Consider the following 19,162-nt stretch of genomic DNA (forward strand, 5'->3'; position numbering starts at 1 on the left):
TAAGATAGGTTATTATTTTTAAATGTTGTGGGAAAACTATCAATATGGTTTCATAAATCAGGGATTGCAAGTACCTAGAACATATGCTTCTGCCTTCCAAACCTTTGATCATGGCAGATATCACTAATTGCTCATGGCAGTTGTTAATGCTGAGACCACAAAATGCCTAACGATCCTTCTCAAAATAGTACTTCTGGCAGCCCCTACTACTTTACTGGGTTAGTTCTTACCATGAAATTTATTTGCCAACCTTAACATCAGTGTAACAAATTGCATGTGGGTGTCCAGAGCATTATCAGCACCGCAATTTGGTTCCTAAACATCCAGAAGTGCACTGCAAAACTGAGATACAAGAAAGACACTTCAGAAAATACCACTCGAACAGCTTCCCCAACCTGACCTTGCTTATAGAGTTCAATAAAGTATTTATATTTTAAAAAGAAAAAAAGAAAAGGCTTCTGCTAGTCTTCTTCATATTCAAGTTGGAATAAACACACAGGTGCTCACATATTGGAAATTGTACTTAATTCTCATTTTACATAAGACTGAGGATTCGGTTCGCTCATAATATTTACTCTTATTGAAAAGAATCACTTTAGGTACTTATTCACATATTATAAGCCTTAGTTTCATTTTCAGTTACAAAAGGCCTTTCTAGAAGTTTTCCTTTTTTATTAATTCATCTACCAGGCATTGTTCTAAGAAATAGGAATATAGTAGTGATTAAGTGTAGACCAAAGTTCCCACCTTCACAGAACTTACAATCTATTATGACTAGGTAACCATTTTTTATATGAAACAACCATTATTATAATGGGAAAGCTGGATAAAATTTAGTTGGGTTCTGTCACAAATTAAAAGTTCTTACGCTTTCAATGCTAAACTACTTAACAGCCCTGATGCCGTAACCTAAGCCACATTTTAGAAGAAAATGTTTTCACTAGAGGAACTGAAATAATCAGAAAGTCTTCCTTAATGAGCATCTAGGCTCTGTTTTCAAAACTGCACCCTAGCAAGCATATAAACATTTTTCCTATTAATAAACATTTTTCCTTCAATAACAAAGAGAACAATCTGTGCCACAATAGCCCTCGCTCTGCTCATGCAGGCAGGCTGCACAGCGGGAAGCCCTGGTGCCCACCATCACCCACCTCAGGTTCCTCCAGAGCTTGCTCTGGCGCTGACATTGGAACATAAGTCTGAGGCAGCTTCAGAAGAAGCTACATATACCACAACACTCCTTCAGTAACCCCAAAGGACCAAAGCCCTCCCCCTCCCTCTCAGCTGCTTCTTATTCTCTAAAATGTGTAATGAAACATGCAGAGCCTCAAAATTGGAGTCAGATGGAAATTGATATACTTGCCACTTTTACCTTATACTGTGCTTTGAGGTAGAGGTAAATAAATATAAGGGGTGGTTGTGTATGTGTGTAAAATGTTTTTTAAAAAGTAACTCAGATGTTGAAGTCCATTGCTAAATTTGCTTAGTTGGCACAATGGAGACTGTGGGCCCACCTAATGTCTGGTTGTTGTGGATTTTTCAAATATTGATATTTATATTGAGTAAAATTCTCTGAATTTCTTGACAGTGATAATAATACTTAAATAATACTTAAATAACTAAGTGGTCTTCTGTCTTAATATATATTTGAAAATTTTATATATATCATACGTGGAAGATTACTTAATACACATAGCAAGGTGTTGATTCCGCCCGTTGCCTCATCCACCCCGTTCCCCCACTTCCCACTAGGGGTGCTCATCCTCAACACTGTTGACAGTTTCGGCTGGGTGATTCTTTGTTGCGGAGTGGGGTGGGACAGGGCTGAACTGTGCATTGAAGGATATCTACCAGCCTCACTGGCTTCCAAAGCTGTGACAACAAAAAAATCTGCTCTTAGAACTAAAGTTTGGAGGAGAAGATTGTTTTTAATCTATTTTTTTCTGTGTGATATAGGCGGATATAAATTAGATATAGATAGATATCCCAAATTTATAAATATCATAAATTTGAGGCACACCAGGCAATGGCATCTAAAAAGTGAATTAAAATAGCGAACTTTGGAATAAATGCATGCAATGTTAAAATCTAACAGGAGGCATGAGCATTCATTCACTGGGCTCCCTACCACTATGTTGAAGAATTTCCTAGGATTGATCCTCTGGTTATCAATTGCCAGCAGAAGACTCTGCTGAATCCCTAGAGAAATTTAGATGGCCGAGGATATAGGTAAATTGTAAATATTTCTTTAAATTGTAAAACATTATGCACAAAGAGTATGTGATTTACTGTATATGTGTAACTTAAAAAAAAAAAAAAGATCAGCAAAAGGGCTATCCTTTTTTAGGAAAGAAAAGAGTTTAGATAAGTAACTTACTGCTTCTTTTTATGTGGTAGGGAAGGAGAAAACAACCATCATTATTATTTTAAATCATAAATTTAAATTACCAAAGTTAGCCTATCTAGAGGTAAAAACTCATTTAAGTAAAAAATGTTTTCAATAATTGATACAATGTTTTATATATAAAATTTTATTTAACTCATCAGAATTACTTGTAATTGCATGTATTTTCTTTTTAAATGTTAAGTCATTACATTTAAAGAAAAAGTTATTTTCTACTTCACAAATCATGAAACAAGCTTATAATATTCAACCTCTCTGCCAATACTCTCTCTTTAATAAAATTTTGTTTTGTTTGTTTTCTGAGATCACATGCATATTTACTTTGTTTCAATCATCGCTCTTTTGAATTTGTGGTTTTGAGTGGCTATGATATTGTTTAGTTTACAACGGCAGGCAAATTTTGACAAAGTAGTTCTAAGTATTTTAGAAATCAGAAATACAGAATGCCAGAGACAGGAGAAGCATCACAGATCATCATCATCCGCCCTCTTTTAAATATAAAAATCTGAGACACAGGGAGGCCAGGGTACATGATGCCATTAGATGTCGTTAATGAGCAGCGGAGCCGCTGTTAGGATAAGTGAGGGCCCAGCAATTGTCTCACCTGCCTTCCACCAGCCTACTCCCTTTATTTTATGCTTTCTTAAAAAACGACAATAAAAAAATGCTCCCTGAAATCAAAATGCAGGTCACTGATTTTTAGTAGCACTGTGTATACTTTTATGCCACCTGAGGTAACATTATTGCAAACTAATTCATGACCCAACTTCAAAACAGGCATTTCCATTTGAGGATAAAAACCATTCCAAAGTGACTGCTGTTGTCTAACAATCCTACTTAGAGAATACTTTATTCTGAATCTGAATCATCAAAACATCTTCAGGCAATTTAGAGACTATGCCAAGTAGTGTTGAAAACTAGCCGTCAGTTATAATTCATATTAGCAACAATCAAGACTTAGACTCTGTTGTCAAAGCTGTTGATATTAATCCTTTAGCTACAAAGAACTTATTTCTGATATTTTATTTAAAAAAAGATTTAAGTAGGCTAAAAAATTAAAAAAAAAAAACAGAAAGAAGCACTTCATTAGGATTTATTTTAGAGATCTGACACATTTCTCAAAGATTTAACTGATAGGTAACAACTATTTATTTAGCATATTCTATGTACTAAATTGTGTGCTAAGTGCTTGATGAGCATTATCACTAATTCCCCCCCAAAAACATTTTACCAGGCAAGTTTTAACATTAGCTCATTTTGAAGAAAAGGAATTTGAACTCCGGGATACCTCCAGAACTCATGTTAAGCATGCCAAAATTCTGTGTCTCTAAAAGAAATATTCTGAGAGTACTTCCATATTGTGATACAAAGAAGTAGTTAATGTAGATAATATTTTTACAGAACAATTATGTTTTTTCATATGAATAGTACTAACCAGAATAAGTTATGCTTTTATTTTATTTTATATTATTACATAAGCCTACAGCACCTGGTCTTCCTAGGTGGTCTCCCATCCAAGTACTAACCAGGTCCGACCCTGCTTAGCTCTACTTAGCTTCCGAGATCAGACATCAAGCTTGTTCAGGGTGGCATAATCATAGACCATGGACCATGGCTCCACTGGGGTGTGAACCCAGGATCTTCTGCGTGTAAAGCAGACGTGCTAACTACTACACTATGGAACCATGTCCAAGTTATGCTTTTAAACCCTACTAATATGACATTTGTATCTTGTTTAGCTTTAATTTTATTTTCTTCATGGAATAAACAAGATACCAACAAAATTAAATCTTTGCAAAAGGGAACTGATATCTTTGCTGAGAGTGGGCACGGGCATAGATATTTTCTAACACTCATAGATATTAAAAAACAAACTATATCATGTTCTGTGACTATTAGTGAACATATAGATAAAATCTGCATAGCTCTATATATGTTAGTATGATAGAAAAAATTAACCAGAAACCTTTAATCCTTTTGATGAATTGAGATTTAAAGAAACTTTGTATTATAGATATAATAGAATCCTGTCATTGGTTTATTATCAGTCTTCATTTATTTGATCATGGTGAAGCTCATGGACAATAGACCAGTTCGATTTTGTCAATCTTAATTTTAATCATTAAACCCCAATAAAACTGAGTCACATATTCAAGGACTGATACAAATTATCAGATTTTTCTTCTTTGGCTGTTTTACTGTTTGTTAATGCTTCATCAGAGGAACAGGAATGGAAGCAAAATAACGGTTCTTCCAATTTGCTCATCAGGTAAAGGTTTTAGTCTAGAAAGGGATGAGCACCTCAGCTCGTCTGGGGAGGTAGCTCTCTCTATGAATTATTTTAACAATAAACACTGATGCATTCATCCCTAGGTATCTTTAAAATCTAAACGTCTGCTTGGGTACATGTGGGGTGTTTGGTTGTCCATTTTTAGGGAGCTGGTTCTTGGATTAATTTCAGAATTAAGGGTATATATACATTGTTTTATAACTTTGTAATTGCAGATAATCAGAAACAAAAGTAAATGGCAAATAGTAAATCTGCACTTACTTTTAAAAGCTTTTCAACGAAGTTTGGTCAGACAGAAGAACTATATCATTTAATTAATATATGTTAAGTACTGTATATAAAGGACATTGTGGGGAACATATCACCCAAATAAGTAACAATGAAAATTATTTTGTCAACTATAAAATATTATGTTCATTAAAGGTAGTACAAAACTGTCAAGTGTGATCACCCACTCCAAGATAAAGGTGATTTACACATGTGGGTTGGAAATCAATCTTATTACAAGAAGTGAGATTATATAGTACAGCACATTTTATTTACTCAAGAACTGAGGTAAGGAAGTGGGACCAATTTAGAATTACTTTTCTTCACATATACTTTAATACAGATGCATTGGAATAATACAGGATAATCAACAAATATATGATGGTCTAACAAAAACTCAACCCAGTCTCGTCAAGGGAAGAGCTTGTTTGGCATCCTCAAGAAGCATTATCAGATATTTCACTGTAGACCTACAAACACTGGCAAGGCAAATTGCTTAACGGACTTTTGGTTGGACCACATGTGAATTCCTGTTCTTGTCTTTTATATGACACTTCATCCCTCTGGCTTCCAACATAATCTAGACCTTGAATTAAACTTTTTTTGTTCTTTATTGACCTGCCTAGTTGTTAGCCCCTGATATTCCTTCAGAATTTGTGCCAAACCCAATGCTCTGTCATCCTTCCTGTTGGTAAACCACAGCTATCCTTCCTGCCAAAAGCAAAGTAGAATTTGGTGCCAAATGATTTTATAGTAATAAAAGTGAAAGCACATATTTTATTTTAGGAGCAATAACTAAATGTGACTTAAAATTAATTATAGGTATGAATACATATCAAAGTCATAGGCATACAAATATCTCTCAAGATATTTTTAAAAACATTTCATCATCAGAACAAAATTCTAATAACAGCAGCCATTGCATGACCTATATTGCTTTTTTTATTCTTAATCTTTTAATCCTCTTATTCACTAATATCCTTTTATTACTAATTTTCATTTTTTTTCCTCCTAAGAAGAATGCTTCCTTCACATTTTGACATTTCTGTAATTAGACCTTGCCTTACAGTCATTGCATGTATTTACTGGGTTCTTCTCCCCTCTCCAAAATCTGTCATGAGAATGATGGCTCATCATACTATCAGTGTTGTCACATAATCTTGAAAATGTCATTCTTTTAATATTTTTTTTCTTTTTGTCAAATGGAGTTATGGACAAATGCACTGAATAACAAAAACTATTTCTAAGTTTTAAAAAATTTAAATTTTATTAACCACAAGTGAATTGTGTGAACATAGTAATATGCATAACTCTATAATAACTAAACATGAAGACACTCTTTTCTTTTTATTCTTTATTCCTCCTTATCTTGATTTACTTTGCTTCTTTCAAACGGAAAGAGACTCATTTCTTAGTGGAACAATAGGAGAGGTAAAAACTAAACCAGGGAGTTTCTACGGACATTTTTTTAACAAGTATCCCATTTATAATTTGATTCAAATTTAATATTTCTATGTAAAAGCAAAGGATGTTGTGTGCATTCCAAATGCAAGTCAGATCATAAATCGAGAAATGGTAGCAACATAAAGAATTATTTTGGTAATCCCTATTCAAAGTCAGGCAGTCCTATGATCCATTTCACCTTCTCAATAATGGGAATAGCTGTTACTTAAGCTTGGCAGACAGGAGATGGGCAAGATTCAAGATGAACATCGTATTAGGGGTATGGCTGCTGTTTTTTAATATTTGACCTGCTTCTTTCCTCCAAAAATTTATTTTGAATAGTCACTAAGCTGGTGTGAGATCTTTTATATGAAGCTGCCTACATAACCTAGTAAACAAGATTCTAAATGGTCACCATGGCAACCTAACTGCTACTACCTGACCTAGTATGCACCCACCCAAATATGGTGACCGTCCTATCATTTGAATGCTGATCATGTGAACTTGTTTTATTTTCTCTGAGAAACAAAAACACTTCAAAAACTTTTTAAATAAATAACTATTCTTATAAATCAGTATTTAAATTAAAATTAATTTCATAAAATTTAAGTAAAAAACAATTTATTAAAAAATTTACATCTAGAGATTTTTAGTGATAATTGGTATTAGAATTGCAATCATAATTGTCATTTGATCTCAAAATATCCCAAAGCCTTAAATGTAGTTCTATTAATATCCTAAATTTTTTAAAATATTAAATTGATCCCTATTTCTTGGTCAGAAATGGCAGGCAAGATAATATCCTAATTTGGTAACCAAGAATAGGAGCTCAATGAATGTTTGCTTTTTCTTAAAATTATGTAATATACACAATGTCACATACACATGCACATAATATACATTACCACAAATATGCATATATAAGAAACAAAGAAAAGTCACACTTTAAAGTGATATATATGTATTTTATACACATATATGTATACATAATATACAAACACATAAATATATAACTTTGTAATCCAATGTAAAATTCTAATAGCAGTCTCAAAATTATTGCTAAATGCCACTCAAATACAAAGCATGAACTTTTCTTATAATATAGATGAGTGAAAACCCCAGTGCCATGAAGCATGTTTGCCAGTACTGACCAAGACTGTAAGAACCACACATAAAGGTCAGAGGGGGGAAGTGGCTGGAAGCCCCTATGAGATGGTGCCCTCTTTTAGTATTCAGATGTCTTCTAGAGCAATAAAGGGCCTGCTTCCATTGGTTAAAGCTATATGCAAGTTGGACAGTGTCCCAGAGAATGTGTTCTCATATCACCTAGTCATTAGCTGGGGGCATTACCTTCATATAATTCAAAAATACAGTTCCACCTTAATAATGCCAGATTCAGTTTTCACAGTTTGTAACTGGTAGACCCAGGAGAATCATGATCTATAATGCTGATTGCTGTATCTACTTGAGAGCACTGTTATGAAGATCAAATGAAATACTGTATGTAAAGCCCAGAACACAAGTGTGAATCAGAGAGTGAGATTAGAGTCAGTGAGTCATTGAAAGGAGTCCAGCTGACCAATGTTGAATCTGTGTTAGCCAAAAAGTTCTCCAGAAGTGTCCATTACAAAACTCAAGAATCTATCATATTTCACTTGTTTTTGTTTGAACAAATTCAGTCACAACATAAATTTTTGACACTACTAAATTGGAAAATGCAACTGCACAAGGAAGTTTTTTCATCTGTTAAAAACTTATACTATTTTAATATTTGTAATTCATTGTGCTTCCCTCAGAACTGACCTTAAACATTACCTCCTTCTGAAAGCCTACTTGTAAGTCCACATTATGAACTTTCTTATTACATTCCTGAATCACTCTGTGCTTATTTCTAACATGGCATATATTATACCGTAATCTTGTTTTCCCTTTTCTGCCACCCCAATTGACTATAAACTCTTTGGAAAAAAAGGACTGTCTCTTCTTCAACCATGCAGCCCAGAAATCTGACTCATGCCTGGCAGAGTGAATGTCCAATGCATGTTTGTTGAACAAAACCGAGTTAAACAGTAATTAGTTGTAAGTGACAGAGGGTGAGATTGGCTCACTGGAGATAAGTTATAGAGAGGCCAGGAGGCATTCTGAAAATGCAGTGAGCTTCTTTGAGAGGAGGTAAGTTCTCTATCACTGGAATGATTTAAGTAGGTATAAAAATGATATTTGACAAGGTAATTAAATCACTTGTCAACTGGCAATCCGGACTAGATGAACTCTGACATCTCCAACACGGAAGTTTGGGAATTCATAATTTATATTCCATAAAGATAAAGCCCTATATTTTAATTACCCTACTATTGTCTAAAATTTAGTATTGGTTTTCTTATGTCACAGATGCCACATTGTGCTTATTTTTCTTTAAAATAGCAGGTTCAATAAGGACATAGGTAACATTACAAAGAAAAGCTGTGTTCTGGGCCTCCTGAAACTCCATGATCCATATAAGTTGTCAGCCAATACATAATTGTAAAAAGTATCAGAATAAAAATAGACGGGTATATTTGAAATGTAAAGGCATTTCCTCTAATAATACAACAAATCTTTTAGCAAATGAGATGTTAGCTTAATAAGAAAACTCTAGGTTGAATGGAGAAAAACGAGAAAAAATCAAACAACTTCAAAAATCCTTAACATCCACAGATGCCTTATTACAAGATACCACCTGTGGTCTTTGTTTCAGAGTGCAGGCTCCCAATTTATGTACACCACGGCTCTGGGTAACAAGCTGTTTCCAGCCAGACATATCAATTCATCATTTTAGCAAAATCTCAAAGTGCTCCACAGACAGATATTAGGGAGAAAAGAGATGGTCTGCCACACACATTTGGCAAATAGATTGTTCCTAAACTGCTGATCTAAATTAAAACTAGATTTGAAATGCCTGGGAGAAAGACAAGGCTGTCACATAGTGAATTCTGTTAGTCAAAATGGCATCCTCAAGAATTATAGACAAAACTTACTTAGATACTGCATTTCTTAACTATAAATGGAATAAAATGCTTTTGTTAAAAAAAAAAAAGGAGAGTATTGCTATTGGTTAATGCAAATTCTATCCACATAATAATGGATAACATTGGCTAACTAATATTAGAGAGCAATTCCCTACCTACATTGGGGTTCCCCTCATGGGACTAGGTCAGTGAGAAGCTATAGGAGATTCTGTTTCATCAACAAAATTTGGCAATTTAACTTTCATAGGAAGGCAAGGCTCCACATTATTACAGTAATTACAGTAACGTAGAGAACAGTTATTCCTTTCAGAGTATTGGTTAGTAAATTACTATGATTATTAAGAACTATGGATATCCAAAGCAGTCAGCTCCCTGTTTATTATAGCTATTTGGCTAGTTTTCAGTATAATTCCTGTCAGTTTTACACACATCCCCAAATAAAGATGAATTTTCAAAAATATTACCTTTATGTGAAATCAATGAGGCATGTATTGCTACTGACTCTATTTCCTTGTCATCCATTTTCTTATTCTAAATGCAAACATTGAAACTGTTCCCTGAATCACTGGATTAAATGTCTCCACTAAACATGGTGGGGGGATGGGCTGGACATGGGGGAAATGAAAAGATCAATTTGTTGGCTTCTACGCTAAATGTTTCCACCATTACTTTAAATATGAAACTCAGAAAAGTACAGCAACATATTAAGTGAGGGTAGTAGAAATGAGTTGGGAAGGTCATGTGCATTTCATTAAATAACCATGTGTATTTCATCTTTATGTATTTCAAACATTATTCAAATTCTGAAAACCTATGTTTAAATAAATGTTAAAAATAAAAAAAAGAAAAAAGAAAAAAGAAAAAAGAAAAAAGAACAGCCCTTCCTTGTGATGATGATAGAAGCGGGGCAATCCTAACATATCAATTTCTACGTTTCTGACATATCACTGATGCAGAGCCCATTTACTCTGGCAGACGATCTCAATGTGATTAGAGCTCTTATTACAGTCAGATTCTTGAATCTCCCTTCAAATATTTCAGCCTCAAAATTCATGTGTTGTTAATGTAGCCTATAATCAGCTGCTGCTGCTTGGGCTGGAAAAATTAGACTATTTCAGCACTTAAAAAATGTGTTTGGTTCAGAACAACTTGTTGTTGTTTTCATTTCCTATTACTCCAATCAGTCTGCTAAACAACCTAGGGACATCAAAATTTTTTCTTCAACTTGGAAAATCCCTATTACTACCAGCTTGTGATTTCCTAGAATTAGGGAAAAGAAAAAGGTTTGGTTTGGTACTTAGGAACAAAGAGGACAAAGAAGCAGGTATTAGGACCCCAATGAGTGAGGCTGATAATTGACAGCTGTAGAACACCTTCAACATAAGACTATTTCTATCTTTGATTTAAAAAGAAGGCTCCCTTTAGAATTATATATTGGAGATTTGATTGGGTTTTAGCAAACAACTCCTTGTAGAAACTGCTAGAACTGCCCAAAGGCTGTGTAGGACTTTATTACTCAAATTTGTATTTTCTGTCTCTTCCCATATGGCTTTTAACTATCTTTCCACTTTTTTGACACAGATATGAGAGGATAATAGGGATATATATATATATATATAAAATATATATATAAAATATATATATATAAAACAAGATGTGTATATATATATCTTGTTATATTTTATTACTCTGGAGAAACAAACCAAACAAAAAAAAAACAATTAAAAACAAAAAGAACAAAAAACTTTGGGGCCAGAACAAAGGAAATTCTTTAAATTAAGGTACATGAGCACATATATTATTGAAATTTCACTATTACCTTGAATGTTATATTTTAAATATTTTTCTTAAAAGTCCTCATCATGAGCTATATATTCCATCACTTTTCAATCTATTTTTTACTAATAAATGTCTTTATTACTATGTTTAACAATTTATATTGATATTGGCCAAAAAGAGTTGCAAGTAAACCAGTTTTCAGACTTTCTGAGAAAAGTCCATAGCAATGAAGTGGGCAAATCTAAACAACTGATGCAGTGAATTTTCTTTTGCTATAGTACTTCAACAATTAAAAGTTTGCATAAAAGCAGAATGCTAGGTGAATTAAAAGTAAAACACATTATTTGGGAGATTAAACAAACCTTAATACATAAAATCAACTAATAAGCATTAGCAGAGTCTGTGCTACAGACCAGGCATTATATTATGGAGACAAAATAATAAATTCTGCCCTCAAGGAATTCACAGCCTAGTGGGAAAATCAATATGTAAATGCCAGGACATTGCAGCAAATAATATTAGAGAAATTCATATGGGTTCTGAGCTCGTGGAGGACAGGACTCTAGTCTCAGGACTATAGGGTTGCGGGGCAGGGGCTATTTCCATAGGTAGATGAAGAACCAGCGAGCATTGGCTCAATAGAGAGGGAGCACGGCTCTACAGCAGGATGAGGGCAAAGCTCCAGAGGAAAAGTAAGAAATATGTGCGTTTGAAGAAATAAAGTTTACGGCAGGAATAAAAAAAAAAATCTGTGGTAACAAACAGCAAGAGATGATGCCAGAAAAGTAAATAGCTTTAGAACATAAAAGGCCTCAAACCAATAAAATGCTGTTCATATTTCCACTCATATTCTTCAATGCCTAACAAAGCATGTTATTTAATCACTTTACCATATTCAAAAGACTTGAGAAGTTTGTTCTAAATGTTTTATTTAGAAAGACTTTGTAAAACCTATTAACTTTCATCTCAAAGCAAGCTCTACCTTCGCAGTAAAGCATTTCTGTAGACTTCACTTTGACAATCTTTATATTTGAATTGTGCTGTACAATCATGTTAACTGAAGAAAAAAATAACCTACTTCTTCCCTTTCAGTATGGTTAGGCATGAAACCTCAGCAGCAGCAAAGTAAAAAATATCTCATTTTCTCAGTTTTTCAGTAGCTTAATATATATGGGTTCCAAATTAAAAAAAAAAAAGTCACATTATTCCCCAAATATATTCAATGAATACAGGAACCACAAATTACCTATAATTGTGGTTTCAGTTCAACTGGAAATGCTGTATCCACCTCACAAGCAAAATTATGTTAAAACAGTCAAAGAAATGCTCTGTGCACGCCCCCAGCACTGCCCTCTGGTGCACATTAACTAGTTAGTATAAGCAGTAGTATGGTAAGGTGGAAAAGGCATAAGCTTTAAGTTAACGACTGTATTTAGATGCAGCACTGCCGCCTTCAAATGTGTGACCTCAGAAACAACTTAATCACTCTGAGACTCAATTTCTTCATCTATAAAGTAGAAATAATAAATACCTATCAGGGTTCCTATAAAAATTAGAATTTCACGACTAGCTATGTGATAAGCTTGGCAAGCCATGGGAACTCAACAGAGGTTAGCTATAATTAATAGACACCCAGTGACTATTTCTGTCAACGTTCTTTAAACCTCTAGCTATTGAGAAACAATGAACTTCTAGGCCACTCAGTAACTCCACTCTTCATATTCAATTCACAAGACACCTTCCTAAGAGGCCCCTCCTTGTCAACTTCGATTGTCACCTGTCATTTCTTGTTTTTGAGTGCATGGCTCAGCAAGTCAGGTCCCCCTGGCCGGGGCAGATTTGTTGCTAGTCATAACTAATACATTGCATTCCATGTTTATCCTTTGGGTGACAATCCAGGCATCTGAGCGCTCGTCCTTAAAAAGACAATCACAATATAATTTAAATAGAATGGGGAAGAAAAACATTGCTTATAACCTCTCGAAATCTCTATTTTCAAATAAAGTTAAAATATTATCTTTCCTCTTTTTTCCCCCTGTGAACACAAAGATTCTAACCTACACTAATGCCGAAGAGCAAAACCAATTTCACTTGAAATGAAATAAATGCCGTAACAAGACACGGCCTCACTCTTTCAAGAGCTTATTCGTGTTTTATTAAATGGGTTGTCAACTTGCTTGAAGTGGCATCGGGTGAGATGGAAATGCCTAACTTCAAACCTCACAATCCTGAAAGGGTCTAGAAATATTCTTCCCTTTTAAGATGACATTTTCTTCCACTAGAAAACCTATATTTCAATAAAAGAGTTTACACGTTCTACAGCATAGCCAAGTAGAAAGGGTATAGGGTTTGAAGTCACATAAACATGGGCTCAATCCCAGCCCTGCTATTTACTAGTTTCGTGAACATAGACAAGCACTCTTAAGTCACTATTTGCTCATTGGCAGAAAGAGAAAATCACTATCTGTATATTTCACTGGGCTTTGTAGAATATAGGTCAGCAAGCAAGGGCCTGCCACCTGATTTTTAACCTCCATGAGTTAAGAATGGTTTGTACATTTTTACATGGTTGGGGAAAAAAAGAAGTTTGTTTTATATTTGGTTATATAAGTACCTAAACAGTATTCCTGATTTTGTTTCTTGGCCCAAAAAGCCTAAAATATTAATGAGCTGGCTCTTTATAGAAAATGTTTGCTGATCTTTGGTTTCAATGATTAAGTCGACTGGGAATCTTATGTATATATTTTATGCACTTGGCACATCGAGGCGCTTAATAAACATCAGTTCTCCTCTGAAGGAGCAACTGTAGCTTTGTGCAATAAGCACTAATTTAAAACAACATCTTTTAAACGCTTAACAGTTTCCATCAACTTTCCATCTTAACAGTTTCCATAAACTTTGTGGTATTGAAAAATTTCTCAATGTCTCTGAAGAATCAGTTTACTTCTCTTCAAAATGACAATACCAGTACTGATTTTTATGCAGATTTTTCTTAAAACAGAAAATACTTTGACCTTTAAATGACACAGGTTTAACTTTGACCTTTAACTGCACAGGTCCACTCAGGTATGAATTTTTTTTCCCAATAAATATGGTAAATACATTTTTTGTGATTTTCTTGAATGTGTCTTCTTTTCTGTAACTTAATTGTAGGAATGCAGTATATATTACATATACAAAATATGTGTTAATAGTCGATGTTATTAGTAAAACTTTCATTCAACAGTAGGCTATCAGTAGTTAAGTTCTGAAAGAGTCAAAAGTTATACACAGATTTTGATCTGTACAAAAGTTTGGTGCCCCTGACCCCCGCATGGGTTAAGGGTCAACTGTAGTTAATTATTTCAAAACAAATGAAAAATGCCTGATATATTCAGCTATTTTACAGAAAGTAACTATAAGTTTACTATAGGAAATATATATATATGTACACACATATATACACATGTGTATATATATGTATATATGTGTGTGTGTGTGTGTACTTTTCATACACACAAACACACAGAAAATTAAGTCACCCATTATCCTACCATCTAGAGAGAATTCTTGCTGATATAAATTCTAATATTGCCTTTCATTTATTTTTATATTTTCTCTAAGATTTCTACTTTGTACCCAGCTATACTTGCAACTAGGTGAACTAAATTCCAACCAATTCTAAGTATTTATATTTTTCCATATGGAATTTTGAGGAAGTCTCTTTTAAGAGCAGAGAGTGGCCCCCATTCAATTTTCCTCTTCCGTCCTACTGATTACAACACAGAGATGAAAGGTAAACGAGACTAGCCATTTTGTACTAATGAGAATAAGTCACCCTAGAAATGCAGAGAACTCTAGAGATGATATAGCAAGGACTAGGAGTAACTTGGGACTTTTAAAATTTACGGAGTCTATGGACATACTACCCTGAATAACCCTGATCCCGTCTGATCTCAGAAGCTTAGCAGGGTCGGGCCTGGTTAGTACTTGGATGGGACACCACCTACGAAGACCAGGTGCTGTATGTATAAAATTTTTTTTTAAAAAAAGCTATTGTAAGCTGACAAGGTAATTGCAATCTGTGAGGACAACCTAGTGTTGCCTTGCCTAAAAAAAAAAAAAAAGAAAAAGTTTATGGAGACACCCTACCAGCTCTAGATGGCCTTCCTACCCTCAGGCTTCTTTAATCTTTTGTTGTTGTTGTTGTTTCTTTGTTCTCTTATCCTCTTACATGCAGACATCCTCACCTTCCCTCATATATAATCTCTTGGTGGGTAAAGGAAGGATGGTTTAAAATAGACCAAAATGTTACCAGTGAGTTTTCCTGGGTGGAGGGTTAAAGTATATTTTACTTTATCATTTATGGCTACTTGTAATTTCTATATTTTCTACCATGAATATATAGTGAGTTTGCTCTCAGAAAAACATTTTTTTAAGTATCACATTAAAATCTCCTGGTCCTAGGGTTAAAATATGAAAATACCCTGGATTTCACAGAACACAAAATACCTAAAAATCAACCCTTGTTCCTCTTAAATATCCCTAAGAACAGAAGGAATTGGCATGTATCAATCTGAACTAAGTTCTACCGATGATATTCATTTTGACAATCAATATACTGTTGGGAAAAGATACAGCAATACAGAAAAAACCCTAATCTAGAAATAGTTTTGGATGCTATACAAGGTAGTTAATGAAATTAGTAGGAAAAAAAGGCAGAAAAATTTAACACAGATTTAGTAATTATTTCTGGGGATATTATTATCTCATGGTTGAAAGTGTTGAATGTTATTCCAAAAGCTTTTTAAAGTCACTTTAAAAACAATTTAATAAATGATTACACTGTTGAGATCACAATTATATTGCACCAGAACTAGAAAAAAATAAGTAATTCAACTTTCTAATATTAATAAATGTGCATAGCCTGGGATAAAATTTTAAGGTAGAGCATTACATATGATTAAAGAACGTATAGTATTTTTAACAACTAATTAAGTGTCAGATGGCTCTAAATGTAGCTCTAGTGAAGACATAGCTGATCAGCAGATGCAGATCACACTAAATACTATCAAAGAGTAAATATAATGTGAAGGATCGAAGGAGTAAAGAAATAGATTTAGGTAGAAGAGAGGTTATATTTTGGGAGCATAGAAATTTGAAAAAGAAAAGCTGATTTAAAAAAAAAAAACCTCAAGGAACTATAAAAGGAGTAGAAAATCATAGCTTTAGTGGGTATAATAAAAGTCATCAGATCTACTGTGGCTTTATGCAGCTGTGGTCAGTAGCCTCTAAGACAGTCCTAAATGGTGTCAGTCTCCTGCTCTTCATGTTCTTATATAATTTTGCCACCTTAGCACTCTCATGTAAGCTGGATCTACTGAAATGTTTCTAAAGACAAGAGTATAGTAACAGTGAAAGTATGTTGCTTTTGAGATTAAGTTATAAAAGGCTATGGATTTCATTTTGGACATTCTCTACTCTTTCTTGAATCATCCTGAAAGAAAAAAGCTGCCAATTTGTGAGGGAGTCCTGTGGAAACACCCACACAGCAAGGAGCTGACACCTGCCAACAGCCACATGAATGAGCTTGATAACTGTTCCTCCAACTCTCCCCTCCCCAGATGAGCCTTCAGATGAGATTACAATTTAGTCAACAGCTTGATTGCAGCCCCGTTAGAGATCTTTAGTCAGAGGCACCTAGCCAAGCCATTTCCAAATTTCTCACCCACGAAAATCATGGGATGATAAATGTTCGTTGTTTTAAACCACTCAGTTTTGGTGCGATTTTTTATACTTCAATAAATAACTAACACAGGTCTAATTTGCTTATTATGCCTCTTTAGTTTCTTTAATCTTGAACAGTCCCCTGACTACTTTTCCCATTACATTCACATTTTAAAGTGACCGGGACAGTTTTCTATTGAATGACCGACCACATTTTCATATGTCCATTTGTCTACTTGGTTCACTGTAGCATCATTTAAATTGTTCCTATATTCCTGTGCTTCCTATAAACTGAAAGTTATGTTGAAAGGTTTTATTAGATTGAAGTTTAACATTATTAGCAAGAACACTCCACAGATGATGCTGTGTGCTTCATATTGCATTGCCTCAAGAGCCATAAACTGTCAGATTGTCCTACTGTTAGTGATGCTAATTTTAATGCTTTATATAAAGTTGTGACCACCTTTGCTATTGTAAAGGCTCCTCCTTCCCTTACAAATAGCAAGTAATTTCCTAACACACCATTGATTTTTGTGTACTGTCTTTACTCAGTATTGAAGGGATAACTCCATCTGTCTTGAAGACAAACCCCAGCTCCAGTGAGTCAGTCACACGTCTTCTTCGTCAAGAAGTTATCAACAATATAAAATGTTTCTGATATTTTCACATATAGATTATAAAATATATTTATCTATTGAAGAAAAATAAGTCTTCCTATGATATGTGAAGATCAGCTAGAGTAAAGGTCTTGGCAATCTAAGCTTCTAAACTACTTTGCGAAGTTGAGCTCCTTTGACAACTCACTGGCATTTATTCTACCTACAGACATTAAACATGCACATATAAAACATTTTCAGCATGAGTAAACATAAGAAGTCATCACTTACTTTTCCAATCAGTCAGATATTTTTTCTAAATACGAGGAAAAATAGTTGCCATAGTCTTAAAGTCTAACATAACCATCATTTTACCAGCTCTTATTATCACTCACAAAAAGTCTCTCAGGTACCCAAAGAAAACCTGTGATTCTTCAGGTATCTCCTTGTTTGATTAGATGTCATAGTTTGATTTCAAACTTTCTTAACTCTTCCAAAAATTAAAAAATGTAAAATTCAATGGTTAAAAATATATGGAATTCATCTGAGAATCAACTTCTTATTCCATAACATGGCACTTTCTCAGAATAAGGAAGCGATCAATTTTAGCTTTTGAACGCAATTATTTATATATAATCACCACAATCTCCCTTTATGTGTAAAAATGAGGTCTTTAATTTCAGTCCTCTAGAAATAGTAATCACTGTAGTTCAATGATGAAATGCATACAGACTCATATGTTAATAAGTCCAAGTTGTGGAATTTGGTGAATCATTACCTCCAGCATGTAAAAGTAAAAAACATAGTATTATCTTTTCTCTGCTGAAGGATCCTCAAATAAGATGATCACATGTTTCGTAGAACAATTTCAGTATACCAAGTCCTTCCTTAAACAAGTTATTACTGATGTTTAGCTATGATTGATGTTCAGAAAAGTTAGATGTTACATTTGATTTAATCTTGATGAATGAAACTTAGCTAAAATACTGCAGAAAAAATATTTAATTTTGCAAGGGTTCCTCATAATTTTTATTTGTATGATAATCCTGTCACTTAGTGAGTGTATATGAAAATGACTATAGGCTCAAGGAAATTAAATAATTGGGACAAACGTCCTAAAGCTGAAATAAATTTTAAGAAAGGATTTTGGTATTTTGCTTTGCCCTGAATATTTAGAAGACCGCTTTGTTGATATGGCCTTAATACTTATAAACAAGTTAAAATAATTCATCAGTCATCACTGAAAAAACTAATTATTTCCCTTAGCGTTAATGGACTGTACAATGTAGAGTCTGTTTCTCAGCACCACTGTTGTTTATTTCTTCCTCAGGGGAAACTAAACTAAACTTGGTACTGCAAGTTTGTTCAATTAATCTTTTCTTGCAGGCAATAGAAAGTGAAATTCTTTCTCCTCCTGTCCCTCTTGCTATATTTTAGTGATGAAAGTGAATTCTCAAATAATCTAATTTCTTTCTTTTTGAGAATTAACGAGTAGAGAATACAAAGAGAAACTTTCCTTTCTTCCTTTGTTCTCTTCCTGGGAAGCAAGCACTTTGGCTCTCTCGGTTCCATCTTTCTGGAAGAAACTCCTTTCCCAGTGACACAGAAGCCACCCATGGGACAGGACTCATTTATCCTAAGTGGCGACCCCATTTTTCCAAATGAGAAA

General features: G+C 34.1%; 1 protein-coding gene and 1 pseudogene across 3 annotated transcripts in view; one reads left to right on the top strand and one right to left on the bottom strand.

The window, feature by feature from the left end:
• The window catches only part of PRKG1 (protein kinase cGMP-dependent 1), a 1,094,018-nt gene that overhangs the window by 366,995 nt on the left and 707,861 nt on the right, over positions 1 to 19,162 (bottom strand). The window lies entirely within an intron of this gene.
• On the top strand, positions 15,083 to 15,201 carry LOC118604716 (annotated as a pseudogene).

The sequence above is a fragment of the Rousettus aegyptiacus genome, unplaced genomic scaffold (genome assembly GCF_014176215.1).
Source record: "Rousettus aegyptiacus isolate mRouAeg1 unplaced genomic scaffold, mRouAeg1.p scaffold_m13_p_6, whole genome shotgun sequence".
Classification (NCBI taxonomy): Eukaryota; Metazoa; Chordata; class Mammalia; order Chiroptera; family Pteropodidae; genus Rousettus; species Rousettus aegyptiacus.